This window comes from Lathyrus oleraceus, chromosome 4, assembly GCF_024323335.1.
Source record: "Lathyrus oleraceus cultivar Zhongwan6 chromosome 4, CAAS_Psat_ZW6_1.0, whole genome shotgun sequence".
NCBI classification, from domain to species: Eukaryota; Viridiplantae; Streptophyta; class Magnoliopsida; order Fabales; family Fabaceae; genus Lathyrus; species Lathyrus oleraceus.
Window position 1 is genome coordinate 206,394,914 of NC_066582.1, and position 24,313 is coordinate 206,419,226.

Here is a 24,313-nt window from a genome sequence, read left to right on the forward strand (position 1 = left end):
CTCTATCTCAGGATCAAAATCAAAAAGATCAGAACAACCAGACCTAGTAGCCAGAACTAATGCAACAACAAATGCGAAAATGCCAACAATGTCCCTATTAGGCAGAAATAAAAAAAATATGATCAAAATAAATTCAGAAAAATAAAAAAACATAAAATTTAATCTAATTAGACGAAAAAGAGTTTTGGAAATTTTCTGGAATTTTTTCGAGACTATGAAAACAATAAAAAATTCATAAAAAATAGAAAAAGGATGAATTTGGGAATTTGAGGGTGGTTTCCCGTATCTCTTTGCAAGAGTAAGGGACTAATGATCGCACAATTTTTCTTCACCTAGTAGACAAAACATAATTTGAATCGGACATAATTTTTCAAAAAACCGGGTTTTCGGCCAGGACGGACCAGGTCGGGCGAACAGACGCGAATTGGCCAAAACAGCATATCAGAGGACCAAAACACTAAAATCGACACCTATGACTCAACTAATGATTAAAAACAATAAGAATCTTCGGCAGCAGCACCAATTTTATCCGCTGTCGCGTATGGGTCAAAACGAGTAATTAGAAAACTGTAGTTTAGCATAAGCGACAACTCGAGTATCGTATCGCAAGGATTCTTGTATTATTCTTAACCTAATGAAATCGATTTACGGGGGTTTATGTTTAGTAGTCAATTTAGAAAACAAAGCAAAAAATTGATTAAAATAAGCGATTATAAAATAAGTCAATCTACTGTTTTCGATTTCCGGCTAATCACTGGTTTTACCTACCAATTCCCTAACGGCTTCGATCTCTATTCGATTCAAATTCGATTGACAAGCGCAATAGATATATGACAGATTTATATTCCTATATTCCGAATTAAGCAAACGAATAAATACAATCGTGAATTAAGCAAACACGATTTACAAAAGCAATTTAACGACAAAGCGACGAAAAATAGCGGTTAATAGTTAGGAATGCAATCATACGAATTTATTCAAAACCATTCCATAAAATACAGATTAAGCAAATGAAATTACATAGAATATAATTGAAAGAGAATGAAGTTAAATTGATAGAATAAAACCTCAAAGCCTTGGAAATTCGATTACCGCAAATTGACTCTAGGAGATTAGTTCCTCTTCATGATCGAACAAAAGCAAAAAATTATTGGGAATAATTTTGTGTTTGCTACAGTACTGCGGCTGCCCTTTTAAACAGAATAAGGGTTTCACTTATAATTCAAACTGGGCCGGAGAACCTAAATTTGGCCGAACAAATGGCCCAAAATAAATTATTTCCTAAAGTACGAAACTTCAAAGAATTATTTGAGACGTCTTCAATCTGAATCAGCTTTTGGATTTAACATCAAAAGTTGTATCCCTTTCTCTTAGCTTTCCAACGCATGTTAGAACACGCAAAACGACATCCCGTAGCTCAAGTTATGATCTAAACAATGGACAGATATCAAATAACCGCTAAAACTGAAAATAGCAAACGAAAATAAATTAAAGGCAAACATGAACTTAAATCTAAAAACATAATAAAATATTAAAATAAGTAAAATAAACTAGACAAATGCCTAAGTACAATTATAGAAGAATGTGCATTAAAATGCATTGATCAAAGAGCTTCAACTATAATATGAGATTTGGGAATCTCCACCAATCCACTAAAAGGCATCTTGTCAGAAACAAGTATCCCCAAGAGATGGGCATACACCTCCAACGTAGGCACAAGCTGATAATCAGGAAAAGTGAAGCAATGGTAGAGAGGATCATAGAACTGAACCAAAACACTCAAGAGTCCTTCGACCATATCAGTAGATAACACAGATAGAAGCTTCCCATGATGCTGCTTGAAGTCCAAGGGATCTCATATAAAGGATGATAGCTTCCTTAACTCTTTCAAGTTGGAACATCTGAAACTGTACTTCTTAGTGTTCCTTCATCCATAATCCATGGTCTAAAAATATTTGCAAATAAAACCTTAGTTCCTTCAAGTTATTTTTCGTGTGATGAATGTTATGATGCGCATGAATGCATGAATGCAACAATCACAAATAAGGGATCACACACAAGGCACACAAAGGTCAAGGGATGAATCAAGTCATTGTCAAGATCAATCATCCATTTTGGTGGATTATGATTTTCACCTTATCAACACCTAAGTTCCATTGATATTGACAAGACTTGATTGGATCAACCAAGAATCAAGGGTTTGTTGTGAGTCACGAGCATGGAGTCAGGTTAAGAACCACCCCAAAGGAGTGTACTAAGGATAAAACCTGTAGATCATGTTCAAAAAAGTTCCCAGAGTCTTAATTCCATCTATCGGATATTACAGGTTAGGATGACTGACTCATCAACCCATAATACTCTCAAGAGAAACTCGTCTAAGTGTAGTTTCGTATAACAACTGTTATCAAGTCTACACTTGAACAGTCTCCACACTACGTCCTAAATAGGCCAAGATGGGTTAAATGTTCTACGGTCCTCAGCTTCTCAGACCACAAATCAGAGAAAGTAATGCCTAACACAAATAACTTATGTGACATTCATAACTCCAAAAGGGTCTCCACTGAGTATATGGGTCTCAAGCCAACTTGTTAAGGACTACTCCACACAAGTCGAATATGACTATACCATCCTACTATCTTAATTGCACTCAAGTTCGGGTTAGAACTTATCTCACCACTCAGAGATCACCAAGCACAACAAGCAGATTATATTACACAAACAAATATACAAACATCAAATACACAATTATATACACATAAAAAAGTACACTAAACCCACTGGAGACTACTCCCCAGCAGAGTCGCCACTGAATTTCTTTAATGGTAAATTCATGACCATTAAGCTATGGATAAACTTAACGTTAATAAAATCAGAGTCGCCACCGCACTTTTATTGTTTCCAAGGGAAAAGGGAAAAGTTCAAACAAAACCCAAAGATAAGAAGTTTTCAAATCAAAACTAATAAAATGCCAGAGATTACAGGTAAGAGGGTTGGTTACATAGAGGGAAGGTGTTAGCACCCAAAGTGTCCTAGGTACTCCTAGGGAGCCCTTTTTTGCGTGCATGTGTGTTTTTGTACAAAATGATGTTTGCAATAAATAGAGTGGATGGATGAGAAAAGAATTCATTAATTATATTTTTGTGTTTGACAAGACCTTCGGACTTGTGCCTACGTACCAACATAAAATGAGGAATCAAAACCTCGTAGTTCGTGGTAACAGTTTCAAAGTGAGTGTATTGCTTTTAACAAAAAATTTAGTTTAACAAAGGCACAAAAGGCCCAAAAAGGTTTGAATGAGTGTTAGTTCTTTTTGTCTTTTTGAAATTTTAAGTCAATATAGTTTGATTCATTTACAAGTTTGATTAAGAAAAAGAGTTTAAAAATATGCAATGGCATAAGGCCAAAGTTTCTAATTTGCAGTAAAGTCAAGGTTTAGAAAACACAAGCAAAGAAGATTTTAAAAGGAGGGAGAGATTTGAAATTAAAGAAGTGTGAGGATATGAAGAGACTAATCCTAAGCAAAAATTTAAAAGTTAAGAGTTGAAAAGATCTGACCAATTGGCTGCAATCCAATAGACAAGAATGTCATATAGAAACCCAAATTTCCCTTGGACTTTAGGATGAAGAAATATCAATACACGAATATCAAGATGAAGAGCAAGGCATCAAATAAAGATAGCCACATCCAAGCTTAGCAACTTCATGGTCTTCTTCATAATCTCCCAAGCACCAAATGACATGCTCTTTGAATGGCTTAGAGATAGGCATTAGTCACAGGTTCAAAGTAACAGCTTCAATAAGACCATGTAGCATATGAACTCAAGTGGGATCTCAATACTTGTTTCATATGAAAGTTCACTTCACAGGCACTTGGTTTCAGAAAAGTTGGCATTGGCCAAGTTCTTTTGCATAAGGGAATGTTGCCTAATTCTAAGTCCAATGTCTCATATCAAAACCAACAGTCCACACAAATCTTTTTTAGAGTTTTTGTTGTTATTATGTACATTAAGGTCAAAAGACCACAAAACCAAACAAAATACACAAATAAGTATATACAATCACAATATAATCACAAGATAAATCTCAAGTGAGCAAAGTGAAAATGGCATTAAAATAAATAAGTTAAATGGTATGAATAATGGCAAATGAATAAAGACTTGAATTTAAAGTGCATAAAAGTAAAGCGCTTGAAATTAAATGTTAGTTGAATATTAGTTGATTAGAAGTTAGTATTGCTTTTCCTTTTGAATGTTTAAGTCATTCTTTGGAGAACACTCTACCCTCTATTCACAAGCATAGATCCTTGAACCAAGACATCTTCCAAAGGAAGGAAAAAAGGCCAAGTTTCCACACAATACCATGAAAGAGGGGAGACTTACAATCTCACTTACTAGAATGTTATGCTTTTGGGGCAAAATTTAGAGCTATGTTAAGCAATCGTAATTGGACTTATGTAGAAGTCACAACTATTTGAGGCCGGGAAATAGAAATTTTTGTGTTAATGTATTTTAGAGATATGGTATTATGAACCATACTCCTAAAACATACCACACTTAAAAGAAAATGGCAAAAGTGGTGGACCTAATCTCATTCATACGTATGTTGATTTTACAATCAACTAGCCTTAGGATATTGAGATATCATAGGTCAAAGAAATGAATGGGAATAGAATTGGATTGATATGGAGAGGGAGGGGAAATGGAATCAACACAAATTGGTCAAAGGAGGACTTTTATCAAATTAAAATCATTCGTTCATTTTGGGAGATGAAATGTACATTTCATCAATCCCCTAAATCCAATGATTTTAACCCAACAAAGTCAAATCAACCTTGACCAAGGCCTAACAACAATATTCAAACTCAACAAGTCAACACAAATAGCTCCACCCAATTTATTTGCAATTAAACAATTAAAATTAATTAAAAAATGCATTAAATTAAATTATGGTTGGTCAAAATCCTAAAACCTCATCAAAATACCAAATAAATGGCCATGAGATTTATCATAGGTCAAACAAGGTCAAAGGACCTTGGAGAAAAAATTTCATCATTTTTGAAAACTTAAAAGTATTTTTAAACAATTAAAAATATCCACAAAAACAATTAAATCATGAAAAATATTAATAATGATCCAAAAACTAATTTTAATTCAGAAAATGAAAGAGGAATTTATTTAAATTTTTTTGGTGAAAGTCTTATATTTTTTGGATCAATATTAAAATTAATAGGAATTAATGAAAATAAAGCAATTAAACTAAAAATCAGAAAATGCTAAAATACGTGGACCACTTGATCTCCCTCATTAATTGAGGTAGCAGATCAAGTGGATCCAAATACGCGTTCCACATGGTCATTAGTCAATATCGTTGCAGGGATGGTAATCGAAACCAACGTGTGAGATTAAAACAAAATAAGAGGATCATATATGCATAAGATGATGAAATGTGAAGGATCCCTTGAAATATTTGACCAATTGTTGAAGAAACTTGTTGAAGAAGTCACACAAGGTACCCAGATGAATTAGGGTTTCCAAGGCAAGTCAACTCCAAACTCTTGATGCTTTCTTGATCAAAAATAAAATGTGAAGATCATGGGGATTCATATATGGTACTTAGAGCCATATTAAACCACTTCTTTATTGAGCTCCTGGCAATGAGGGTCTTAAATCCCAGATGTGAGCTTGATTGAGCATAGGTGAGCATGTGCACTACCTATAAAAGAGTTAAACTATATAATGACATATTTTTTTGGTATTTTGGTTAGTAAATAAATAAAACAAAATATGATATAATCACATGGTGCTTGATGATCTCTCCCAATGCAAACCCAATGAATGAGGGGTAAGGAGGATACCAAGGTGTGATCCCAATGCTAATGCATATGATGAGAATAGCATGAGGGATCTTAGGGTCAAATTTGGGGTCTTACAGATACCCATGTTAGTTCTTTCGCTGGTGGTAATGGATGTTTAGACACATAAAAAAGCTTATTTGATTTGTATATTCCATCATTACCACATATGGTCATGGGATGATTTGGCATTTCATGTTGTTCTTTTTGGATTGATTTCATTATGCAAAACAACATTGGAGGACTCAAGTTGTTTCGGAGAAGAAGGATTCATGTGGGAACTGATGTCTCGACATGTGTGCAACATTTGTCCCTTGTCTGCATAACAAGGATGCTGCTATATGTGTGTGTGTTTTTCAGTTACATGGAATGCATTTTTGATGATGTGTGCAACAAATATTGTTGCTATTTTTTAGAAATTAGATTTATTTGATTATTAAATTATTTAAAATTTAAATCAAGGAGATTTAAATTTGAATTCAAATCAAATAAAATATTATTTTGTGGAGATAATTTGGAGCAACAAATCTCAAAAATATATTGACTAATTATAGACGAAATCAAATCTTTATCCAAGGAGAAAAAGCCCAAAAGACTTTGCTATATAAGGAGACTCAATTCTCATGCTTTAAGAGAGAGGTTTATACACAAGATTAAGTTATTTCTATCTAGGATTTTTGAGCCTTGTATTCCATGCTAATGTCGTCATAAGGATTAATGTTGAATTATTGTGTACACCACTCTATGATTTAGTAAATTAGCATAGTTGTTGGTTATTCGTATTTGAGTTGTAAATTAAACATATTCGTGTACACCACTCTATGTTTTAGTAACTTAGAATAATTGTTGGTTTGTCTTAGTTGAGTTGTAAATTCAACAATCAAGAGAGATGTTATTGAGGTTTATCACTAGGGGTTAGTGATTAAAGAAAGTGAGCATGTTCTCATATTTAGGGGGAGTCCTAAATAGAAAGTCACTTGGATTAGGGAGAGGCATAAAACTTCATTGAGTTTGGGGTTCTTATAAGACTAATTATTCTAATTCGAAGTAGTGAATTTCCTTTCTTGGGGAGAGTACTCCCATACGTAGGTGTGGTTTCACCAAACTGGGTTACCAATTTCTTGTGTTATTTTATTACTTTATGCATTGTGTTTTTATTTTTGTCGTATGGGTTTAATAAGTTGGACTTGTTGTCCCAATATTGTGTCTAACATTTGTCCCCTCGAGACCAGAATTTCAATTGGCATCAGAGCAGACACCCTATTCTGTTTGGGTGAGTTCCAGGGTTCTTATTTTGTTCAAGATGGAGAACTTAAATAAAGGATGAGCTATTTATCAACCGAATATTTGTTATCTTGATAAAAATCCTCCAAAAATTATTGATAGTTACAAAAATTGTGATGTCCAAGCAGAATGTAACTCTGAAGAGAATCTCAGGATCACTAAGATCTATAAGAAAACTTGATAAGATATCTGGGAAGAAAGCCCCTACCAATGTCAAGAACATTCATCATAAAGAAAAGGATTGTGAAAGACAACATCTTAATTTTTCCTACAGATTCAAAAGGATCCAATGTCTTAATTGCAAAGATTTTGGACATATTCAAGTTGAATGTGCAATGTCTCAAATGATGAAGAAGGTGAATATAATCAAGAAAACAATGTTGTATCCATCAAAGACATAAAATAGGTTATACATACTGATGAGATATTAAATTCAAAGAAAAGGTGTATTGCTCATATTCAGACAAAAAAATGCAGAATGTCAGGTAACATGTTTCAACATCTGGTCAAACATGATTACTAGTATAGTAAGCATGTCTCATTCATTCCCATGTACTACTGTAAGGTGTATGACAGAAAACCACACCATCAACATGTGTATCCTGAGTGGAACGAGAAGTTTCAAAAGAAACATCAACAAGTTTGGCTTGGCAAGCCTAATATCCTTGTTGCATGTTTCTCCCATGAGGAGTTCTTCTATGAAGATAAGTATCTTAAAAGTATCTTCATTAGAAAGACGATAGGAGAAGGAGACTTTGCTGCACCTTGTGATAACCATAAGAGAAAGAAATTTGTAAAGATGGAGATGATGGTTGCCACTATAAAGAAGAATGATTCAAACATCATGGAAGACATGTAAGAAACTGAGTTATGGTACAGAAAGCTTGGGGTTGTTATAGAGAAATATTTCAGATGTGTACTGATCTCAATGCTGAATAAGGAATCAATTATGAAGATTTCCAAACTGAGAAGAAAACCAAGATGGTTCAACATCTTACTTATACTTCTGACTTACCACATATGGAATTTATGAGACTCAAACAAGAAATTATCATTGAAGGGAAAACTGATGGTTAGGTTGGAGGTCCTCCCAACATTGAACAAACATTAGTGGTTCAAAAGAAGAATCTAAAGAAGAATAGCGAGTGTGACATAAATCTCCCTATTGGAGTTCATTCTCATATGTCTGAAGTTTTGATTAACCAAAAACATGATAGTGCATTTGGTTAAGCTGAGATTAGTGGTAATCTTAGTATATTGAAGTCTAACTACATGCTATATGTCAAGAAATATGTTCCATATATTGCTTTCCATAACATTTCACATGTTGATAAGACTGATCTAGCTGCTGGTGAAATTGTGATTAATGTCTCACTCATGAATGGGCCTATGAGAACTCATCATCCCATCACATGTTTGTTGGTGAAGAAACCCAGAAAACTAATATGGGAAATCAAGATGTTGAGAAAGATGGGGCCGATATCTTGTTCGACATGTTAACAAAGTCTCAAATGAGTAAGGATAATAATGATCATGATGTAGATATGGAGACTTTGTGTGAAGATGTGATATGTAAGGATGAAAGCTTACTTGTTGTTTATGCTATAAATATAAAGGTGTCTAGATTATTTACTAAGGGCACACATTCTATAGATGATATGACTCCCCCTATTAATGAAGATTTTGATCTCATTGATCTTGATATGGAACATGTTGTTACTGACAAATCAGGAAACACTATGCTATTTGCTGAAGAAGATGGATGTTTTTCTAATGCTAAAATTGTTAATCTTATTGCCCATCTTAGAGAAATCAGATTGATACCAAAACAGTATTGTATTATGAAGATCAAACTTTGTTAAATGGATGTGAAAAGCACCTTCCTTAATAGGTACTTAAAGGTGGATGTTAATCAAATTATTAGTAAGCATGTCACTAACAAGGAAGGTGTCATTAAGAAGGATGACTTTGTGAAAGTTAGTATGAATGCTACTACTGATATCAACAACATGTAAAATGTAAAATTTGAAGACAAAGAGAATATGATGATAGTTCACATTTATATTGAAGAAAACATGTTGTGTAGGATGTTAGTTAAGATGTTAAAGTATTGTGTTCAACAAATGCGCCTGACTTTGAGTTGAACATGGTAGAAGATGTTAGCTACTCTCCTGATTCTTAAGTGAAGCAAATGAATGACGACTCCTTTGATTTTCAAGGTATACATTGTAACACCCCTTTTTCTACCCCAAAATACTTAACATATAATCAGAGTAAATAAGCACGCAAATAAACAAAAGGGCGTCACATCGACGTTTTCAAAAACTAAGAGCTTTCAAAAACTAACATCATTCATCATCAATATACAATACACCTGGTCATTTAAAATAACACATTTCAATTATCATGAATATTCAAGCATATGCGTTCGCAGTGGAAAATAACGAATATCCATGCATTTCATCAAATGATTCATGTCCCATACCATGATCATCTCTCAATAATCTCTTCAATTAAACATGTTCACAATTAATAACATAAAACGTATCCAAATCAGATATGAGTTCCATACTACCAATCTACCCAGTGTTACATGACCAGAGCATTGACTCACTACTTAGTCTCTAAACGAAGTACCGCAGCTCTCCATCTAATCTCGAGTGAGCTACCGTCCACTTACTTCAGCGATACTACTCCTGAGTATCTGCGCGATACCCATGTAAAGGTAACATTCAAACAGAAACGGTGAGAATTCAAATCATTATGAAGAAGTATAATAAGGCACAATGATTAAATCAACAATTAACGGAATTCATCACACCTTGTATAACCATGTCAATAATATAATCAACATTTATTTCACATGTATCAAGCATACATCAAAACTCAAGGAGTATAATATTAAATTCAATGCTATATTCTCAAATATACACATAACCACAATTATCACATAATCACCTATTTCACCAAGTTATGTATCCAGACATCACCAAATTCAATTAGCATATCTCAAACACACATCACAATCACATCAATAAATACATTCAATTATCACATAATTCTAATGTGACTCAATGCAAGACATGTGACTCTATGCATGCGGTACCTCAATGTGAACCCAACATTTCACCGCTTTCCGATTCAATATCTAGAATCCAAGCCACACTTCGGATCCGGACAAGATCAAAGCCACTACCACGCCTATTTCCAATTAAGGATCAACGTGTGCTACGTCTATTTCCAATTAAGGATCACCGTCTACTACCACGCCTATTTCCAATTAAGGATCAACGTGTGCTACATCTACCACGCCTATTTCCAATTAAGGATCAACGTGTGCTACATCTACCACGCCTATTTCCAATTAAGGATCAACATGTGCTACATCTACCACGCCTATTTCCAATTAAGGATGAACGTGTGCTACCATGTGAACCCACAGTTTCACCGCTTCCACTATGAAGTCGACCATGCCATGAATGAATTTACAAATACCAACACATATGCAATTAAGGTCATCTCTACCATGTTAACATTCCACATATCACCATAATTCAACTCTATGAATTATCCACCAATGGTACATATACACATTCATAATAGTATATCATTTACAAATATAAGCTAATTATCAAATACGTACAATTAGACTTCATTCCAAAACGAATACAACATTTAAAATATCAATTTTTCATTTTTCAACAGTGGTAACCGGTTAACGCTCGGTGAGTAACCGGTTACTGTAAAACAGAATTAACAGATTTTTTTGAGCAAGTAACCGATTAACGCTCGGTGAGTAACCGGTTATTGTAAAACAGAATTAACAGATTTTTAAGCAAGTAACCGGTTAACGCTCGGTGAGTAACCGGTTACTGTAAAACATAATCAGATTTTTTTTGTGTTTTACATCGTCGGAGGACTTTCGGACCTCCGATTTCGATTCCTTAAAAATCCACACGTTCAGAAAATTATAACTCATACAATACCCTAATTATATAACGTTAATTTTCAGTTTTAACACAATTAAATCACCATAATCAAGGGTACTCATCAAACCTAACAATTCCAAACAACCATACAAAATTAGGGATTTTAACCTAAACATGCTTCTACCCATTGACCCAATCATACTAACCCATAATAATAAGGATTCCCCCCTTACCTCTTCAATATTCTGGAAACCCTAGCTCCTCTCTTGTTCTTCCCCTCTTCTCCTTACTTTTCCTCTTCTTTTTCTCTATTGCCTTCAATGAACTAATGAATCCTAATTCTCACTCTCCTACCTCTTATTTATAGTATTATATGTGGGCCTAAAGAGTGATACCTCTAACTTAATTAATAGGCCCAATAAGACCTAATATTTAAATATCTTTATTTAATTCAAATAAATCAAACCAACTCAATATACACACCAAGTTAATTAATTCCTTTATTCATTATATCTCATATCAACTAAATAATTAATTAACACACCAAATTAATATAATCAATTATTACTGCCTAACAACCAATTAATTAATTAACACTCTAAATAAATAAAATAAAATATAATAATAATAGTATAAGAAATAATTACTAAAATTGGGTTGTTACAACTCTCCCCCACTTAAAAGATTTTCGGCCTCGAAAATTTACCTCAAACGAACAACTTCAGATATGATTCCTTCATCTTATCCTCGAGTTCCTAAGTAATATTGCCATTGGCGACTCCGCCCCATATCACTTTCACCAAGGCAATCTCCTTACCACGAAGCTTTTTCACTTCTCGATCTTAAATTCGCATAGGTGATGTATCAACCGTCAAATTATCCCGCACTTGAACATCATCTAATGGAACAACATGCGATGGATCCGCAATGTACCTCCTCAATTGAGACACATGGAACACATCATGAAGATTAGAAAGTGATGGTGGTAATGCAATCCGATATGCCACTTCACCTATCCTCTCGGAAATCTGATTAGGACCAATGAAACGCGGCGTCAACTTACGTGACTTCAAAGCTCTACCAACACCCGTTATTGGCATAACTCGAAGAAACACATGCTCATCTTTGTTAAACTCAAGAGCTTTCCTCCTCTTATCATGATAACTCTTTTGACGACTCTGAGAAGCCTTCATCTTCTCTTGGATCATCTTAATGTTATCCGTAGCCTCTTGAATCAACTCGGGTCCAACCACAACACTCTCTCCCGATTCGTACCAACATAAAGGAGTTCTACACCTTCTACCATAAATAGCCTCAAAAGGTGCCATTCCAATACTCGAATGGAAAATGTTGTTATACATAAACTCGATCAAAGGCAAGAAACTGTCCCAATTTCCTCCTTGTTCCAAAACGCAAGACCTCAAAAGATCTTCAAGTGACTAAATAGTCCTCTCCGTTTGACCATCAGTTTGCGGATGATATGCCGAACTCAAACGCAACTTCGTACCCAAAGCACTTTGCAAACCTTCCCAAAATCTCGAAGTGAAACTCAGATCTTTATCCGAAACAATGCTCGACGGAATACCATGCAAACACACAATCCTCTCGATGTACAACTTAGCAAGTCTCTCCATCGAATAATCCATCCTCATCGGAATAAAATGAGCACACTTCGTCAACCTGTCCACAACGACCGAAATCTCCTCACAATTACTCGATGTTCTCGGCAAACCCGAAACAAAATCCATAGAGATACTATCCCACTTCCACTCGGGAATAGATAACAGTTGCATCAAACCAGGCGGCTTTTGATGTTCAATCTTTGACTTTTGACAAGTTAAACATGAATACACAAATTCTGCTACATCCTTCTTCATACATTGCCACCAAAACATCTTCCTCAAGTCTTGATACATTTTAGTAGCACCAGGATGAATACTCAAACCACTTCTATGCCCTTCTTCAAGAATCCTCTTTCTCAAATCCGCAACATCCGGAACACAAACTCGATCACGACACCTCATGATACCATTCTCATCAATCCGAAAGTCACCACCTTTGCCTTGATTAATCAATGTCATAACATCGACTAATTTTAAATCTGACTTCTGACCTTCTTTAATCTCGTCAAGAATGCCACACGTAAGCTTCAACATACCAAGTTTAACACACGAAGATGTCGCTTCACAAACCAATCTTCCTTAGCACCAACCTCAAGAAAAATAATCGTCTTCTCGAAACAGTTGACATACACCCGATTAACTTCTAACCAACACCATCCTCGAATCCGACCTCTCTTCGGGTTCAGGAAAAGCCCAACCTTTCCAATACAGGTTAACTAGCCAACATTGCACTCTTGCATGCATAATGTCCAAGCTCGATACAATTGGAACATCTAAGACAAGCCGACGCTCCTCCCCCACTTATTTCATTCCCAACCTGCTAATGGAAAATAAAATACGCATCGACAGTATTCTCACACACATGTCGCATACTAGGGAACAAACATAATTAAACAACCTGGCCAGACGGACCAACCTATTCTGATACCACTAATGTATCAGACAAACAGTATCGATCGTGTCAGATACACGAATCAAATACAACGGGATTGGAAACCCTAACGACTATTGACCAACTGGTCGACCATGCTCTGATACCACTAATGTATCACCCCTTTTTCTACCCCAAAATACTTATATATAATCAGAGTAAATAAGCACGCATATAAACAAAAGGGCGTCACATCGACATTTTCAAAAACTAAGAGCTTTCAAAAACCAACATCATTCATCATCAATATACAATACACCTAGTCATTTAAAATAACACATTTCAATTATCATGAATATTCAAGCATATGCGTTCGCAGCGGAAAATAACGAATATCCATGCATTTCATCAAATGATCCATGTCCCATACCATGATCATCTCTCAATAATCTCTTCAATTGAACATGTTCACAATTAATAACATAAAACGTATCCAAATCAAATATGAGTTCCATACTACCAATCTACCCAGTGTTACATGACCAGAGCATTGACTCACTACTTAGTCTCTAAACGAAGTACCGCAGCTCTCCATCTAATCTCGAGTGAGCTACCGTCCACTTACTTCAGCGATACTACTCCTGAGTATCTGCGCGATACCCATGTAAAGGTAACATTCAAACAGAAACGGTGAGAATTCAAATCATTATGAAGAAGTATAATAAGGCACAATGATTAAATCAACAATTAACGGAATTCATCACACCTTGTATAACCATGTCAATAATATTAATCAACATTTATTTCACATGTATCAAGCATACATCAAAACTCAAGGAGTATAATATTAAATTCAATGCTATATTCTCAAATATACACATAACCACAATTATCACATAATCACCTATTTCACCAAGTTATGTATCCAGACATCACCAAATTCAATTACCATATCTCAAACACACATCACAATCACATCAATACATACATTCAATTATCACATAATTCTAATGTGACTCAATGCAAGACATGTGACTCTATGCATGCGGTACCTCAATGTGAACCCAACGTTTCACCGCTTTCCGATTCAATATCTAGAATCCAAGCCACGCTTCCGATCTGGACAAGATCAAAGCCATTACCACGCCTATTTCCAATTAAGGATCAACGTGTGCTACGTCTATTTCCAATTAAGGATCACCGTCTACTACCACGCCTATTTCCAATTAAGGATCAACGTGTGCTACATCTACCACGCCTATTTCCAATTAAGGATCAACATGTGCTACATCTACCACGCCTATTTCCAATTTAGGATCAACGTGTACTATATCTACCACGCCTATTTCCAATTAAGGATCAACATGTGCTACCATGTGAACCCACAGTTTCACCGCTTCCACTATGAAGCCGACCATGCCATGAATGAATGTAAAAATACCAACACATATGCAATTAAGATCATCTCTACCATCTTAACATTCCACATATCACCATAATTCAACTCTATGAATTATCCACCAATGGTACATATACACATTCATAACAGTATATCATTCACAAATATAAGCTAATTATCAAATACGTACAATTAGACTTCATTCCAAAACGAATACAACATTTAAAATATCAATTTTCATTTTTCAACAGTGGTAACCTGTTAACGCTCGGTGAGTAACGGGTTACTGTAAAAGAGAATTAACAGATTTTTTTGAGCAAGTAACCGGTTAACGCTCGGTGAGTAACCGGTTACTGTAAAACAGAATTAACAGATTTTTAAGCAAGTAACCGGTTAACGCTCAGTGAATAACCGGTTATTGTAAAATATAATCAGATTTTTTTTGCGTTTTTCATCGTCGGAGGACTTTCGGACCTCCGATTTCGATTCCGTAAAAAGCCACACGTTCAGAAAATTATAACTCATACAATACCCTAATTATATAACGTTAATTTTCAGTTTTAACACAATTAAATCACCATAATCAAGGGTACTCATCAAACCTAACAATTCCAAACAACCATACAAAATTAGGGATTTTAACCTAAACATGCTTCTACCCATTGACCCAATCATACTAACCCATAATAATAAGGATTCCCCCTTTACCTCTTCAATTTTCTGGAAACCCTAGCTCCTCTCTTGTTCTTCCCCTCTTCTCCTTACTTTTCCTCTTCTTTTTCTCTATTGCCTTCAATGAGCTAATGAATCCTAATTCTCACTCTCCTACCTCTTATTTATAGTATTATATGTGGGCTTAAAGAGTGATATCTCTAACTTAATTAATAGGCCCAATAAGACCTAATATTTAAATATCTCTATTTAATTCAAATAAATCAAACCAACTCAATATACACACCAAGTTAATTAATTCCATTATTCATTATATCTCACATCAACTAAATAGTTAATTAACACACCAAATTAATATAATCAATTATTACTACCTAACAACCAATTAATTAATTAACACTCTAAATAAATAAAATAAAATATAATAATAATAGTATAAGAAATAATTACTAAAATTGGGTTGTTACATACATGCTGGAAGTAGTTGCACTCAACTTTTGTGGAGTAACCAAATACTCAAAGATTTCATTAAAGATGGTAATGATGATGTCAACCAGGTTGTGCCAAACAGCAGATGTGGCATGTTGATGACTGAGTTTCCAACTCAGAAGAAGGATGAAAAAGTTGCCCTTGTTAATTTTGAAGTGAATAACAAACTTGTTCAAACAAGTGGATCTGTGACAGAAGTTGAAGAAAATGTCCAGGACATTGAGTTCACCATAAGGAGAAAGGTTGAAGGGAAGATAATTTATGTGAACGTATCATCTGCTCACATGGATAATGTATCATTCCATTATGAAATAAGTGTTCATAAGTTTAAGTATGTTCTTCAAAGAAGGAATGTAGCTAAAAAATAAGCTCTTATATGTAAAGACATCATGGAAGTTGCTTGGCTAATGAATATTGTTACTGATATTGGTCCTTGCTATTAAAAGTTGGTCAAGGAGTTTATTATGAACATGACTACTGAGTGTAATGTTGAAAGCAACAAGAAGTATATATTGGTGTATGATAAAGGTAAGTGTGTGAAGCTCTTACCTTCAACTATTAATTAGTTGGGCAGAAGCAAGGTTTCCTCTATTAATAAGATATGACCAAGGAAAAGGGAGCTGAGGAATAATAATAATATGCAAATGTGGATGCAGAGGAACTTTTTGTTAAAAGCACTGAAGCATAATGAATTTATGGGGATTCATAGTGATACTAAATTATTGGAGCTACTGGTGAATGTTGGAGTTCTATTTACAACAACTTATTGTTACTGCTACTGAAAGTGTGTGGGGGAAGATGACGATGATATGCTTCTATCAGGTGTTTATAAAAAGTTGTGTGTTGCTGCTATTTGTAAGCTCTTGCTTATGGTTGTGCTAAGTTTTGCTGCACTCTGATAATTTGTCTCAATGAATGCCGATAAGATCTACTGTTGGTATGTTATTTGATGATGGTCCTATGAACTTTGTCTCTTCTGAGTCAAAGAGGGGGAGAAAAAGAAAATGGCACGCTTATTTGTTTATGAAAATCCTTGTCTATTATGCACTAACTGTGGTGCAATCTTGAAGAAGTGTTTAATTTGTCCTTTACCTAAAAAATAGCCAAAAAGGGAACACTGTTTCTTTGATTGGCTTATAAGAAAAATGGAAAGCAATATGTGTGACATATTAGCGTGTGTTCTATACTTGTTGGATTCTCATGCACTTCAGATTTTTTCAAGTTCAAGTTTTGTTCAAGTCCAAGTTCCTAATGTAGTTGCTTTGTAAGAAAGATTTGGATTAATTAAGAAGATTTGGAAGATTGGATTTGAATTGAAGATAAACCTACTCAGATGATGATGAAGACTAGGATAATTGGGTTTCATCAGGATATATTATAGTCTTTTGTTCTGGTCTTCTAGCTTCAAGCTTTACCTTAGAATGAGAGATTTTTTTTATGAAAGAAAGGAAAAACGAAAAAAGAAACATTGCCATTTTTTTTTTTTGTAAAAAGTAAACAAACTGAAAGAAAGAGAACACAAAATTGTTTGCAAAAGCCGTCCTTTATTGATGATAAAAATAATTGCGAAACGTAACTAAATGGATGGCCCTACAAATGAGCCGTTACACCTTGGGCAAAGTGTAAGACTTTATTATGCATGTAATAAAGGAAAACAATAAAAATCACTCTTTCAGCAGAGTAACCCGGACGGTTTTTTCAGACGACCAATTGTCGAGCTTTTCTCCCGGGACACACGGGCGAATCCAGCTATCTAAGTCACAGTCGCTGTCAGCCTTGTCTTCATCTGCATCATTGACGATGTGGGGGGAAACCAAACCCCCGCTGGAGAGAGTACCGGTTTCATTCTTCTGAGATCCCGGAGCATACCCCAATCCAAACTTGTCTTCTTTGATGACTGGCTCCACAAATTTGCCCCAGCCTTGGGCATTACCAGCTTTAACCACTTCGACAGCTTGCTTGTATGAAGAGATAGAAGTCCCGACCTTCTCAAACTCAGGTGAAAAGACAGCTTCGGGCGCGACCTCATTGATGTTTGTAGTTTCGAAGCCCTGACACAGCATCTCATGCATCTCGCCATCCATCTCTACATACTTAAATGTAGACAGGTGGCTAACAAAAATATCCTCTTCACCACATACAGTGACGATCTGACCTTCTAGTTCATATTTGAGCTTCTGGTGGAGGGTAGAAGTAACAGCACCGGCAGCATGAATCCAAGGCCGACCTAGCAGACAGCTGTAGGCAGGCTGGATATCCATCACATAAAAGGTGCTCTTGAACACCTGCGGTCCAATCTTAAATGGCAACTCAACTTCGCCAAAAACAGCTCTCTTAGAGCCATCAAAAGCCCTCACAACTAAGTTACTTGGCCTTAGGATGATGCCATCGCAATCCAACTTCATTAAGGCTTTCTTTGGAAGAACATTCAGAGAAGAGCCTGTATCAACCAAAACATGGGAAAGCACCACCCCTTTGCACTCCATTGTGATATGCAAGGCTTTGTTGTGATTCCTGCCCTCAGGTGTCAGGTCATTATCGGTGAAACCTAGCCCCCGGCTAGCGTTTACATTGGAAACTACCGACTCCAGCTGGTTAACAGTTATCTCCGGTGGAACATAGGCCATATTCAGTACTTTCAACAAGGCTGCTCTGTGCGCCTCAGAGCACAGCAATAGTGAGAGAATGGAGATCTTTGAGGGTGTCTGATTTAGCTGGTCGACTACCTTGTAGTCACTTTTCTTGATAATCCTCATAAACTCATCCACTTCCTTCTCGAATGCGGTCTTAGGAGGATCTTCCTCAGTAGTAACCTCTTCGGTGGATACCTGTTTCCCTTTAGCCTTGGCAGCTGCCTCGGCTTCAGTATTCGCGCGTAATGTTGATGGTGCAAATAGGCGTCCACTGCGAGTGAAGCCACCAACCCCTCCAACATTGTCTACAACGGAGCTACCAATGTCAATGTCTTCTTCGTTAACTTTCTGCCCCTGGCAGTAGATATCAGCCCCATAGTGCCACGGGATAGCACTGTCTTTCTCATACGGAACAGGTCCTGGTACCGTGATGGTGATTGGACCAACCAAAGTCGGTTGAGGGCTGTCAGAGTAAATTGCGACTGGTGCTGAACTTTCGATGTTCACCGCTGCTGGTTCTGTACTTTCTGGGAAATATATTGTTGTCGGAGCGAGTCTCTCGGGAACATATATTTCTTCAGTAGTGAAATAAAACGTCACCGTCGATACATCATTCTTCACCGGACGGGCCTGATCGAACTGAAGACAACCTTCATCTATCAGCTGCTGAATACCCCTTCTCAAACTGTCACATCCGTTTTCGGCAGCTTGACAATTTCTGCATTCTTCCCCACAGCCCGGGAAAATCTGTCCTTTCAGAAGTCGGTCTTTAACCACCGATAGCGAAGTCTTCACCTTAGTCACATCAGAAACCAAATTCAAAGTTTCCCCACTATCAACAGCATTAATCCTCTGCCCGCCGTGAGCCGGCATCGGGTTCTGGATAACATTAGGCACCAGAGCAAAATTGATAGCCTGGGCATATCTCAAATCTTGTACCTTTAACTAGAGAGCCTTGCAATTATCTGTAGTATGGCCAGGTGCGTTGGAGTGAAAAGCACATCTGGCGTTGACATCATAACCTCTAGGCAAATTATTGGGATCGATTGGTGGGGCCAGAGTTCTCAATGTAACCAGATTCATGTCAATCAGCTTGGGAAGTAATACTGAATAAGGCATTGGGATTGGCTCGATGACCCGGTCCGTCTGCCTTGGACGTTGTTGATAGTGTCTCTGCTGACCCGGATTACCTCCTTGTTGTTGATTGTTGTACCTGGGTTGTTGTTGCGGATGATATTGCGGTTGAGGAACAGGTGTTGGAATAGTGACTGCGGCCACTTGATCTTGATAATAATTAGGGCATCCTTTACTCCTGCCTCTGCCGGCATACACAACGCTTGCCTCGCCTTCTTTTCTTCGCTGACCGTTACCAGCAAACGGTCTCTTGGGACCTGATGGGTTGGAAACACTATTGTCTTGAATTCGGCCCATCTTCAACAGACTCTCGATTCTTTCTCCAGCAATTACTATCTCTGCAAAGCTGATTGACGGGCAAGCAGCCAATCTCTCAATATAATTGCCTTGAAGAGTGTTCATGAACATGTCCGCCATCTCCCTTTCAGACATAGGGGGTTGGACGGACGCAGCAATCTGTCTCCAACGCTGAGCAAATTCTCTAAAGGTCTCCTTGGCAGTCTGGGACATACCTTGCAACAAGGTCCGATTTGGAGCCATGTCCAAGTTGTATTGATATTGCTTGACAAAAGCCTCTGCCAAGTCTTTCCAGCTCTTGATGGTAGCACGAGACAAATGAGAATACCATTCACGAGAAGCTCCAGTTAGACTGTCTTCAAAATAGTACATCCACAGCTTTTCATCTTCCGTGTGAGCTCCCAACCTTCCCAAATAAGATTGGAGATGAGTGTGTGGGCAAGAAGCCCCGTTGTATTTCTCAAAAGTAGGGGGTTTGAACTTGTGAGGAATCCTTACTCCCTGAACCAGACCAAGATTTTTGACATCAAAGCCTAAGGAATTTTGAGACTCCAAAGATTTGAGCTTCTCAGCAAGCTCATCCATACGGCGAGTGGTCTCGAGGGCCTCGTCGTGCAAAGAAAATTGATCATACTGATAATCTTCAGTAACGGGGTGCCCGTTAATCCGAATTCCTTGATTCACATTGTACCTTCCGCCAATACCATTTCCAACATTCCCTGTGTTGCCAACATTACCCGGGTTTCCATCAGCATTTGCGTTACCCGCGTTACCAGTGTTCACAGGGTTATCAGCGTTCCCAGGGTTACCAGGGTTTCCCTCAGCATTTAGTATCTCCACCTCAGGCCTCGGTTGCCCAACCAATTCCCTCAGCTTTTCTTGACCTGCTGCCATACCAGTCATCAATGTCATGAACTGATCCATCCTTTCACGCATATCAGCCGGCTCTTTCTGTACTTGGTCCATCGCTAGTCGTGGACGGTTTTCCTTTGTGGGGTATCTGTGAACTCGCTTGGGACCAATAACTGCCTGATACAGGGAACAAACATTAGACACTGCGGTGACACCTGCAAAACAGACAAGGGCTAATATGCATGGTATGCGATGCACTGCTTGTTCAGTTTTAAGGCACCCCCGTTTTGAAAGGGAATACCCTGCAAATGAATAAGCATGAGATGTTGGATGTAAATATGCAGATGATGTTATGCAATGCAAAGGCATGTCAATCAGAATTGATGGATCCGCTTGAACATCTGTTAGGTTGCACTTCCTGGAGAGAAATTCACTGAGGAATATAATACAAGACCAAAACTCTGCTCCAGAAAACCGGGTTGGTTGGAGGTTAAGGTTTCCTGAATTTAGCCCACCCCTCACTGGTAGGTTCTAAGATTAGAAGTTCGTCAGCTTCAGCCCTTCAGTCGCGAATAATACGTTTACCACTGAAGGTTTGGCATTATTACGGGATAAAAGACCTCCACTGACTCCCCTCAACAGGACATCCTAAAGCAAGTTCCCAGTCTCGGGGTCCTCGGATTGATCAGCGAGAATGCGCCCACCAGAGCTAACATAATCACGTCTCGGAGGAGAGGCCTCGACTGAGTTCTCGGGAAATGGTCACCAGAGTTGACGATTTCTAAAGGAACACCATGTCGTTACGGAACATCCGTAGGACATAATATATCCAAAAGAAACCTCGTATGGGTGTGGTTCTTCACGAACGACTTAACGTAGCAACATGCCACGCAAGCCTCATGATCATCCACTCTAAAACCTGTGTGTACACTCAAGCCTGGGCAATGGGCTTATCTCTCATAGAACATCCCATCCCAACAAACAAACAAACAGATCCAATAGATACAACAGATGCATGCAAGCAGGTAAGCAAATAAATGTACAAAAGCATGAACACCCAATAAACAAGAAATCACACAAGCTAGGAGGGACTCGCTTAGGGAAAATGGACCAGCAAGAGGTCAACTTCTTAGTACCCAGCAGAGTCGCCAGCTGTCGCAACCTGAAAAATACAGTGCGCAAAAAAAACAACCGGCGAAAGAAAAAGACAGAAGAGTCGCCACCGTGCGTTATTCATCCCAAAGGAGGGAAAGGAAACGCTCGAAGTAAACCTGAAAAAGGAAAGGACAAGACGGGGTCTCGCAACCAAATCTTGGGTTCGGGAGTCGGTTATGCAAAGGGAAGGTATTAGCACCCCTACGCATCCGTAGTACTCTACGGGATCCACTTTTGTGGTTTTTGTCTAAAGGGTGTGGGTTTACCTAATGTGTTTATTTACTAAAATGGTTAAGAGAAATGACTCGCGCGGATGTCGCATCCACTGCATACGTATCTCATCTGAATATGAGAATCAAAGTCTTCGTAGCTCGGCTGACCTATGGGTTGGGGGATGTGTGCTCGCTAAGACGTCGCGTCTTATGCCTACGTATCTCATCTGGAATGAGAATCAGAGCAAGCCGTAGTTCGGCTAACTACGGGGTTGTGGATTGGGTTTTGGACGAACGACGTCACTACGCAATCTACCGGATGCTCGACCTTTGGAGACTTACTCGCCTGTAGTAGAAGGAGTAAACGTGTGTTATGGAGAAGAAAAATCAATGAAGGGTTTGTTTGCATTGTAGGAACGCGCATGCAAAAGGGTAATGAGGATAAGACCTCATAGCTCTTAACCCTGGACAAAGGAACCTGCATAAAGTAAACACAAAAACATTGCCTCCTATCGAGGTCTTCCAGCTAGGAAAGCAGTAAAATGCGGGAAAAATGTAAAAGTACCACACGGATAAAGATCCGAAGTAACAGCAATTAGAGGAATGGGAAACCCTGAGATCCTTCCAAGCTAACATCATCAAAGAAAGTGGGTCAGTACAGGTAATCGGAATGAACCTCCAGGGGTTATCCCACAAATAAAGTGGGAAACCACGCAAGTTATCCCTGCAAAAGTCATGTGAGCCCTCACAAAAACTCAACAAAAGGGTTAGTGAAACACCATAAGCATTTTTTTCATGGATAACAGTATGGTTTCAGAAACCTCAAACCCTGTGGCATACACTTCAGAAATCATGTGATTAAACATTCAAGGCATAGGTTTCACCCATTCATAATACATCACACATTTAGAACATTCAAATTGAAGGCGTAAAATAATGGGAATAGGGCAAAACTGATTGAAGAGCTTGATTGAAATTGAGTTGCACCCGTGAGGCCCTTCAGGGTTTGGAGGCTGCTCTGAATTCTCTGTCAGGTTTCTCTTCAGGTTTTGTCCAGGGTTTTGTTCCAAGGAAACCTCAGAGTATTTTGCTTCTCTTCCTTTTTCTCAAGTGAAGCCTTGGTATTTATAGACTGAATTTCATGGTTTTGTGGGCTCAAATGAGAGAGACCCAAGTCCAAAATTTTTTATTATATTTTATTTATTTTTTTATTATTATTTTTATTTATTTATTTATTTTATTTTTTATTTTATTTTTTTTCGTTTTATTTTTAATTTTTTTTTCCATTTTTTTTTTCGGATCTAATTCTGATTGACATGATGAAATGCAATATGAAATGCTAAATGAATGCATGAATTAGGAGGGCAAATTTTGGGGTGTTACACAGAGGATATGCAACTTAGCTTCCGTAGCGGAGGGTTCATTCATGGAAAATGAACAACACTTAGCTGTTGTGCTAGAGGATAACGAAGAGGAAGACTGCACCAATTTCGTGACACATGGAAAGCCTTGCAACAATTGGACTGCTGTTGATATTCCTGCTATTTTGCATCGATCTAAGTAATTGCTTTTTTTTGTTTTAAAAAATCCTTCTCCTATGTGTAGCGGGGTATTCGTTACCATTAGAGATATTGACTAAATCGAAGGTAAACCATACAAGTCAAGTCGCCACCGCACTTCTATTTATCCAAAGGAATGGTTAGAAAGCGAACAAAAACCTAAAAGTTTTATCGAATCAAAAACTAGTAAAAATGTCAGAGATCTGGGAAGGTTTTAAGCACCAAAAACATCCTAGGTACTCCTAGGGAGCCCTTTTCATAAGTGTTGTTCTAGTCTAAAGGGTGTAGGTATATCTAAAGTACTATTTACTAAAAGGAAGGTTAAAAGAAAATGACTCGCAAGGATGTCACATC